The following is a 10,608-nucleotide window of genomic DNA, read 5'->3' on the forward strand; positions in this document are numbered from 1 at the left end:
AAGAATGCATACATACACATAAGAATATAACACTGTAATTACAATTACAATCTGAAGGTCTCTAAAGCATTGTTTCACAAAATATGAAAAGGTTCATTGTGTTTGTTGTCTGCCCTTATATACTACTATCCCTCAGAGAATTTCACAAAATACCTTATTCTATTTACTTTTAATGGAAAGTGAAATTTGGGTTAATTTCATTTGCATAGCATTTTTCACAATACCCATTGTTTCACAGCAGCTTTACAGAAAGTCACGTGAACACGTACAAAGTAATAAATGTTTGTGGTGTCTCAGACTCACACTTGATTGGTCGAATATACTTCAGATATTTAAATATAAATAGTTTTGTTTAATGTTTAAATGAATTTTTTTATGGCAACCAACCCATAGAATTGTGGGAGTGAGTTTTGCACAGACACTTAAAATATAGTTCACTTTAATATATTTTAAAATAAGCAAGTATTTCTGTAAGCTGCGCAGTGTTAGAATTATTATATTATACAATGTATTATATAAAGTTCATAACTTTAAGATTTAAATAAGTCACAATTTATAGCAAGACATTAGCTATAAATGCAAAATAGTTGAGCATCATAAAGGAAGAAATGACCCTAGAGACAGATTACTGAACAATATATCAAGAAGCATTTCAAGAAGTCAGCAATGTCTTGTCAATTACTCCCTAAATTGTTCTCTTTATTTCAGCTCGTCTGTCTGATCCTCTCATCAGCAGAAACTCTTCACACTGTTCTTCATCATCATCATCATATTGTTCATTGTTGTGTTCAGTGGTGAATGTGAGTCATGTGACTCTCTCCTGGTACAAAGGAAACAGTTTATTGTCCAGCATCAGTGTGTCTGATCTCAGCATCAGTCTCTCTCTACCTCTGGAGGTGGAATATCAGGATAAAAACAGCTACAGCTGTGTGCTCAACAATCCCATCAGCAACCAGACTCAACATTATGACATCAGCAAACTCTGTCACACATGTTCAGGTATATGAATGCTAAAATATGTAAAAGCTTCATCTGAAATAGCATATACATATATTACAAACTCAGCTGTGTGCTGTTCTTTATAGTGTTTATCACAGATCAGACATATTTACTCACACTAATGACTCTCGTTAGTCATTGCAACACCAGGTCCACAGTCTACTTCAAACTCTACTTCATATTCTCCAGGCTCTGAATCTCAGATAGTGTTGATTTCTGCTGCTGTTGCTGCTGGATTTCTGTTGATTGTAGCAGCAGTCGGGATCTACTGGATCTACAGGAGACACAGAAAAACAGACCAAGCAGGTAAGAGTTTCCTATTGCTGACACATCTGTAAAAGTATTAAAAATAATAATAAAAACAATAATGTTGTTGATTTTGTGTTGATTTAATGATTGTTGTAGGAACAGATCAAACTCGTAATGAAGAGATCACTTACGCTGATCCAACATTCTACAAACAAAAAGCACAGAAACTGGTAAGAGAATTTATAACTGCCATTAATGCATATGTCCCATAACCATCCATCCCCTCTTCCTTCTGTTATAATACAAACAATGACAATAATTCTGTAATAATAATAATACACAATAATAATACATATTAACTGAATATTATTATTATTATTATTATTATTATTATTATAAAAAGCTATAATAATTATTTTTAGTAGTAGTTGTACTAATATTTGTTTAAATTACATATACATTAATTATTATTATTATTATTATTATTATTATTATTATTATTAAGTAAATACATAATTAAATATGAATGAACTATTTACTTAATAATACATTTAAAACTATTGCACATAATACATAATAATCTAAATGTATTGTGACTTATTATTATTATTAGTGCAGTGTTAATCCGGGTAATTTACTTATTTCTTGCATAAAATTACTTCATAGCATCCACTGAAAAAAATGTCTAAACAGTATAAATGTCAACCAGGAAAAGATGTTAGTTCAAAAAAAAAAAAAAAAAAAGATCCTGAAGCAAAGAAATATGAAAACAGTGAGTTCAACGGACCTCAGACGGATTACAAAAAAAGAGATACTGAGTTAAATTAACGTGCAAACAAGTCAGTCCAGTATACTCATACCACAGGTCTATGTCTGATTTTAATCATGTAGACATTTATTCCATACTCACAAATGTTGACAAATAATCAGTTTTTACACTAGCGCTTTTAAACTAGAACTGCACAACAAGATCTTTTTTGAATCTGTGAGGAAGAAGCTGTTAAGCAAAGACCATTTCACAGCCCTGACTGTGACAGAGTGTCCAGTTAAGAGATTTTGCTATATTGTTTATATTCACATAACACTGTAAATATATCCACTTAGCACAGTACAGCTTGAAGTTACTGACATGTTAGAGTGACAAAAACACATGGTAGATAAAGAGTAGCATTAAAGGCACACACACACACACACACACAAAAAATAAAAAAAAAAAAAAAACACAAGAAAAGAAGTCAATTCGGTAGGCTACATGCACCTGAAGTGCATGCACATAGTTTCAGTCATAATTTAATTCATGGCAAGTATTCCAAATTGAACACAGCAGGTTATTTTTTTAGCAAATGTCAACAGATTGGGAGAAAATCAAATGTGTGTTAATGTATCTGATCCAGTTTTGTGGGATTATTATATGTGTAGTCATTTTTTTTTTTTGTGTTTGTTATTAATTTGATAGAAGCTGGATATGTTTGAGGATATTTGTGTGTTTGATTTTAATTAAGCAAAGTCAGCATTTTAGATTCTGTAGCATTTTATATTATTTCTTCTTTATTTTGATATTATAACAACCTCATTTTCAGCACAAAAAGTAATATGGCCGACCCCTTAGCTTCAGTTGTTAATAAGTTTTGATTTGAAGTTTAGATTTGAAAACAGTTATTTATATAAGAGAAATTACCAAAAAAAAAACGGAGGGGAAAATATACATGGTCAGGGTCAGATACAGATCTCTCAACTTCATATAAAACAGCTTGCAAAAACACACTTATAATTAACATGGTATAGTTCAGTGTGTTAAACTGTCTCACCGGGAAACTGAGGCCTTCAGGAAACCAATGTGACAGAAGAAAGTCACACATCCACAACAGGAACAGGGGTAAACACATGTAATCCAACTTGTAGAACCGCATAAACACAGACTGGGGGATTAAAATACACAGGATAACGAGGGAATTGGGGGAGGAACACAGTTAAACAGAATGGTTAACAGACAGAGGGGAGAAACTGGGTCACGGGAGCACATGGGGGAGGGAAAACACAACAAAGACAGTCCAGGGGCGAAATTACTCCCCCTTCAGAAGAAGCGCCCCCACTGCACACAAAAAAAAAAACCAGAAGGAGGGATGGGTGGGGAACTTGGGAGGAGTCTCAGGAGGAGGACAAAGCTAGCTCGGACACCTGGGAGAGACAGAGTCCAGGAGGTGACAATAGAAGGGGAGGAGCCAAGGAGGAAATAGGGAGGAACCTAAACCTATCCCTAACACTAACCCTAAACCTACCCTAATAGTCTGAGAGTTAGTAGACATGTAGTTGCAAATTAATGAGAATTAGTTGACATGTAGTTACAAAGTTACTTTGTAGAATGTCTAAAGTGGACTATCGAAATAAAGTGTAACCTGTTTTCTTTCCACTAGTCTAAAAAAACACTCTGTGAAAAACCAAAAAGACCAAAATCTCAAAATTGTCTGATGCATTTGAATGATGCATGACAAAAAACTGTGTTTTTGCCTGCAGTGTCTAAATTGCTGTATCTATTAAATGGACTTTATTGGGTGTATTTTGAGTGTATTTCTAGCCTTCATGCTAATGTTTATTTGAAATATGAAGTTGTGTTATGATTTAATTTTGCCGATTAAATATTGTTAATTGATTTTTTTTTCATACAGTTTTTTGATAATTAGGATCCTGAAGACTTGCACACCAAATGTTTGATATGTTAGCAAATAATGCACTTTGGCAGCAGTTTTAAAAACAAATGAGCAGATCTGACATGTGTCTCTTGCTATCTTTGTGTCTTTCAGGGAGTCAAACAGGAGGATGAGGTGGTGTATGCAGGCGTTGTCACAAAAACATGATCAAATTCCTTATTAATGCATGTAACCACAGTCAAGTACAGTTTCCATGCAAGCTAGAAAAAGACAACTGACTATAAGCTGTCTTTTCTGCCAAATTTTTTTCAATGTTTTCACATGCTGCATGCTATGTTAGTCTTCAGCTGAAATGTGTTATGCAAGTTAAAGTTGGGGGATATAATCAGTTGGAATATGTACTTACTCTTATATTCCATGCAACTGTATAATGTTTTTGAACATGTTTTAGAATACGCTTCCCCGCTAAAGACGAGATTTTACAGCTTTCCGTGTATTAACTCTTTCCCCACCAAACACAGATATTACACGCTTTCTGAATGAGACCAGAATCTTCCAATCAAAACACAGACGAGGAAGACACACAAACAAGCGTTCTAATATGTAAGCATATGCGTATGAAAAATAATACGATTTTCAATAATAAACAGCATATAAATCAAAACTGTCTAATGTTAACCTGAAATATCAATCCAGGAAGTGGTAAAGGTCGCAAGATTTGGGGTGCTGATGGACGCGATCTACTGCATCTATGTTTTGATTATTCCACTGAATATAATCCAGTTGTACTTTGATAAAAAAACATGGTTTTCTTTTTTGTTCAAAAACATTATGGGGGCTACAATTTTTTTATCAAAATATTCAAAAAACGCTGCCAGTGGCTGGCAACTTTTTCAAAAACGCTAGCAGGGAAAGAGTTAATCACTTAATTTAATCAATAATAGATTTCACATGCTGAAAAACTAATGAAGGGTGATTCAAATATGTTTATAAAATGGATAATTCCGGTCCTTGATCTTGATTGGTTGAGCCGCATTCAAAGCTGTTGTAAATTATCCTACAAACTTTGTTTACGCCTGTATGTTGCTCGGCAACCACTCCTCTCCATGTCCCTAGTAACAAAGCGCATCGTGCCTAATACCGTCATCGTGCCTAATACCGTCCCTTAGCTGTTATAAATTCACTGTAAACCACGGCTTCTTGGGGCTTATTACATTGGCAAATGAATGACGATATAATGCAGCTGCTGGTCGCACCAAGATGATGGCCATCATTCTGAGGGTGTAAATGCAAATTAAAAAAATACAGAAACAACAATAATACAGTCTGCAAAATGATGATTTTGTCACAAATATTATCAGCAAACAGACGATTTGGGTGTTTTTATTGCCGTGTGTAATGAATGTTCAATGAATGCATTTGACACTCTGAGCAGCTGCAGTCACAATAAAACCTGCTGTGGTTGGATTTCTTTGGCTTTGGAAAGAAAAGGGCTTTCATCTCTCTGGTGGACAAACAACTTATGCATGCAAATCTATAACTGGACATTTGTGGTGAGTGCCAGCATGTGAATAGTGTGTGTGTGTGTGTGTGGGCGGGATGGGGGGAATGCACGTACGCAATTTAACTTCCTTGTTTGTAATCTGAAATAAACTACTGAATCTATAAATGCAGATGCTTAACAAAAACAATTGTCAAATCAAGCTGTTACATTAGATAAAATATGAAAATAGCCCTATGTAAGTGAAATATTAAGAATGATATTCTATGGCATATGCATCTGTCTCTCTTTCTAAATAGATCAGCAGAATCAGCATATTTTTCAAAACTAGTTCGTCTAACTAGCTACATTCTTTTTTCTTTTTCTTTTTTTCTGAAGAACTTTTCACCTGTCAACATCAAGGACAAAAACAAAATTGTTTTAAGAACAAATGCATAAACACCTGACTCAATGCAAGTTTTATGGTATAATTTATGGTATGCTATAAAAGGTTTTTTTTGTTGGTTTTTGTTAAACCACTACTGTTAATGCAACATGAGTTACACTCAACCACATGAGTCCATCAGACACGTAATTTTAGCCTTATGAAAAAAAGGACTGCATTATTGAATCGCCATAAATGGAAAGAAGTGTTTTTTTTTTTTGTCTGCAAAACTTTTTTAGAATTACAGCATCTTTTGCTAACAAGCACTTCCTGATTTTGTTGAGTTAGATGTGTTCCAGGTCAACATATTTTGTTGACCCTGGAACATTTTAATCCAAAATGTAGTATTTACCATACACCTAAACCTAACCCTAACCCTAACCATGAATAATCTCTAAAATCAGAGGAAATGATAGATAAATGACATTGATGTACTAGCACCAAACACTGATTGTAAACCTGAACTTCACCAAAACTATAAACTGGTTCTTCAAATCTGATTGGTTAATCACAATGTTGTTCCAGGGTCAACAAAGATGTTGATCCAGGAATGTTGTGCACTTGGTAAAATCAGGTCCTGCTTTGCTAACAAGGCCATGCTAAGCCAGCTAAACCCCTGATATAATATCATGAGTTTGCACTGTTAGACCAGCGCTCTCTAGTGTTCACAACAAGAATTCAACTCTACAGAAGTGGGCGTTCCATACCTCTCACAATATATACCGTTTAAGAGGGGTGTGGTTTATCTCCTGAGGCCACAAGAGGGCGCATCGAGCAAAATATTACTAATGCACGTTTATTCAAAGCATAAGATAACAAGACTATCTGTGGAAAAAGTGCATAATGTTTAAAATAATATTTATAAGCCAATTATAATTAATTAAGTTGCTTAAACAACTATAAACAAAACAGCATCATGTATGTATTCAAAGTTTAATACAAAGGGCGGAAAGCCAATCACAGAGTACATTTTTAATTTAAAAACACAAATAGCAGTGGGATGAAAAAAAAAAAGAACACCATTAAGTCTCGAGATGTGTTTTTTTTTTTCAAAGTTGAACTTGCATTAATTTTACATGCATTTCTAAACATGTGCTCGCTCTCATGAGTGTGTAACGGTAGATGAGATCCTCTAGAAATGCATGAGAAAAATGGAGAAAATCTCACCCACCACAAGAATGCTTTACTTGGAGTAATACTGCTTATCTAGTCAGTCCAGCATTGATTATTGGTTGACATCTAAGGATTTAGATAATTTATTGTTACTTGATATAATACTGTCCCCATTCTCGGATTATAAGGCTATTTCAATAAGTATTTCTATATCTTTAAATATTATCTTACAAATTCTTTCATCTCTCTGGAATATAATTAGGTTTCATTTTTTCTCATTTGGGTGTCTAGGAATTTATTTTGATGTTTAATTATAAAATTGAAAACTTCCAATATAACTTTCAATTTTACCAACAAGTGCTGCTACTTGGAGTCTTTAAAAAAAATAAAAAATCTTTTAGGATTGGGTAGTGTAGTTCCTCAAGTGTAGAATTTGTTGATGCTTAGCAAAGCTGGACTAGCTGTACAACAGGCTATGTACCACTCTACCAATAACCCCAAGCTCATGTTTGGATTACTTAGACACTTCACCCATTCGTTACATCGCAGGAAGTATTCTCTTTATATCTTTAAATATTATCTTACAAATTCTTCTATCTCTCTGGGAATATAATTAGGTTTAATAAATTGTCATTTGTTTTGGATAAAAATTCAGATGAATCATTATGATTAGGAGTGTATTTTTAATTTTACTTTTTTTATATGTTAGTTTTTTATTTTTACTTTGTTAATTTTTGGTGTATCTTGTTTTATTAATGACATTTTTAAAGTGTTGAAATTTTTCAGTGAAACATAACACAAACATTCATTACGTAAAAAAAAAAAAGAGTGCAACATTGACTTTTTTGTATTTTCCAATCCATTCTCTTCATGCAAATTCAACAAAATTCACAAAAAGACTAAATCTACTTCTAAAATGAATCACAACAGCACAAACTTTCATCTGCAGTAAAAAAAAAAAAAAAAAAATCTTTAGGATTATGGGTAGTGTAGTTCCTCGTGTAGAATTCTGTTGATGTTGAAGTAAAGCTGGACTAGCCGGTACAAGAAGAAGCATATACCCACTCACTAATAACCTCCAAGCTCATGTTTTTGGCCACTTTCTAGACACTTCACATTCGGTTACACTGTGGTGGAAGCATGGAGCAGATTAAACAGAATAATGTTTTCTCAAATTTTCTTAAAGGTATGTGAATATGCGCTTTTGCTACACCAGATGCTGATTTCTTAGATCCCGTGAAGTCTGTCTTTTCTCCATCTGTACAAAAAAACAAACCACACCAGTTAAAGTTGAGCAGCTACCAGAAACTTAGAACAATCTTCAAATGTGTCATCTGTCATGTGTTGTTTCCCATTACAAGTGAAAAAATAACCAGATTTAAAATGTGATAATATTACATGATGTACTACAGCAGTATTTTAGTCATACTTGCCATTTCAGCCAACAACACTTGTTTTGCAAACCTACAAATGTATATCTCACTGTAAGTATCTGTAGGTGGACTTGCCCTTCCGGACTCTCTATAGCGCGAGTTAAATCACAGCAACGTACCCAGTAACAGCAGCAAGAAAAAAAGAACAACAGCAAAAGACATTGTTCTGCACACACCACCTACAGACGACAGACTTGAACTCTGAAACAGATATTATAGACAGACAGACAGTCAATTACGTTACTGTTGAGTGAATCTGACACTGTGTTTTGTATCATATTCATTGGGACGACAAATCTGAAAACATATTACTGACCCAGACGATCAGGGTGCTGGAGGAGGAATATACAGGACTACGTTGCCCTTTTTAGTGAGCAATGGCATGCATTTAGAAAATAATCTAATATATGAGATGTTGCAGTCTTTTATAAACTAGATTGCGGTAAAAACTAGGAAGAAAAAAAGACAAGAAGAAGGAGGTGACAAAACTTACTCTATGCCGGAATCTTGCCTGCATTTTGACAGGACTGACAAATGACAAGGATGCACAAACCAAGTAATTGTTTAACAGGGGGAAAAAATTTGAAAAAAGGGGAGGGGAAAAAAACCTGTATAAAAGCAGGGGAAACAACACTCCCCTTTGCCAGAAAAGCAGGGAACAAACTCCCTGCAGCATCTCATTTCTATTATTGGTTTATTAGTGTAAATTTGTTGGTTTTAGTGGAATGTTAGTGATATATTTGTATAAGTTTGTTGTTGTAGAAGACAGGTCAAGCTATGTCATGAACATATTAATGGAAAGAGAAGAAAAATCACTTATTTATTATATTTATTTTGTAAAAATAGGGTAGTATTTAATAAATGACTCACCACTGACAGTCACTTGGAATGTTTTTATGGTTTCACCAAGGTTGTTGGTTTTTTGGGTGATTCTTGTGCTGATTAAAGTCTGACAGTCACTTGGAATGTTTTTATGGTTTCACCAAGGTTGTTGGTTTTTTGGGTGATTCTGCTTTATAACGTCCAGCATGTTCAGGTCTGGTTTCTGTGATGGTCTCAGAGATCCAAGTCTCATAGTCCACCTGCAGTCTGTCTCTGATGACTCCTCCCGTCTTCACCCCATCATAAAAACAGCTTGTATTGCCAAGATCCAACACCGTCATATAAGCAACTAGTAGTGGGATCATTGATCAGAGCGATGCGAATGTTATTGAAGTACCACAGCATCATTTCATTTGGTTGTTTGGTATTATCAATGTTTAGATTTATAGGAACTTAAATCACCTGATGACACAAATTAAAAGTTTCACTGACTCTTTAACTATATCAGCACTGAACACACCTGATGACACAAATTAAAAGTTGCTATTGTTTTGGCTAAGACATGGAATCAAGTCAATAGCAATGACTGCTCTCGATGGCGTCCAGTTGGTAACATAATTGAGGTATTGTTGTACTGTGAAAATTACATTGTTTAATATAAAACTCAGGACTGTAATTTATACTCATTTATATGCTCAGCTGCCACAGACTTTCTAGTTTGTATCAGTTACCAGTTAGACAGTTTGAGGTAATGTTTGTTGCTACCTTTAAATAATAGCATATATATAACATTTCCACAGCTGTTGCCTCAGTTTGTATCAGCTACTGCTTAACCAGTTACATGATCTGTGGCAATGTTTTTAACTCTAAAACTCTAAAATACTCTAAAAACAACTTTATTTGCTAATAATTCATAAACTTATACAATGCTCAGCTACTGCTCTTTGTGGTTTTTGTGGTTTGTTTCAGATTTGTATAAGTGAGTTTTTCACTCTAAAATTCTTTCACTGTAAAAACTACATTTAAAAATGCTTTATTTATTTACTATATATTACTGCAACAAAAGAAACGAACATCCTTTAAATTCTCAGAATCACTCAAATGTATCAATAAACATTGTCTAATAGTTTACTTAAGGCTTTGAATTGGTGTCATAAAACGTTCCTTATTGGCAGCAAAATATGTCTTGCAGGTCAAGGGGGTTGAAAATTTTTGATAGCAAATGTGCATGTGTTTGTGTGTGTGTGTGTGTATAACCTATATAACCTATAATATATACTAGGTTTCACAGTACAAACATTAGGCCTACCTTGAATTATGCATGGCAGCTGGGCACCCCTTGTGTTTGTTTGTCTGTGTGTGTGTTGTGTGTGTGTGTGTGTGTGTGTGTAGCCTACATATATAGGTTATATGTTTTGT

The 10,608-nt window shown here is 34.2% G+C and overlaps 1 long non-coding RNA gene across 1 annotated transcript; it reads left to right on the forward strand.

Annotated features, from left to right (window-relative positions):
• The first annotated feature begins 1,145 nt into the window (after positions 1-1,145).
• Positions 1,146-4,121, forward strand: LOC109056153. The gene is made up of 3 exons (XR_006157987.1): positions 1,146-1,305; positions 1,405-1,478; positions 4,050-4,121. It is a non-coding gene; the product is annotated as an uncharacterized LOC109056153 (long non-coding RNA).
• The last annotated feature ends 6,487 nt before the right edge of the window (positions 4,122-10,608 follow it).

The sequence above is a fragment of the Cyprinus carpio genome, chromosome B22 (genome assembly GCF_018340385.1).
Source record: "Cyprinus carpio isolate SPL01 chromosome B22, ASM1834038v1, whole genome shotgun sequence".
In the NCBI taxonomy this organism is placed as follows: domain Eukaryota; kingdom Metazoa; phylum Chordata; class Actinopteri; order Cypriniformes; family Cyprinidae; genus Cyprinus; species Cyprinus carpio.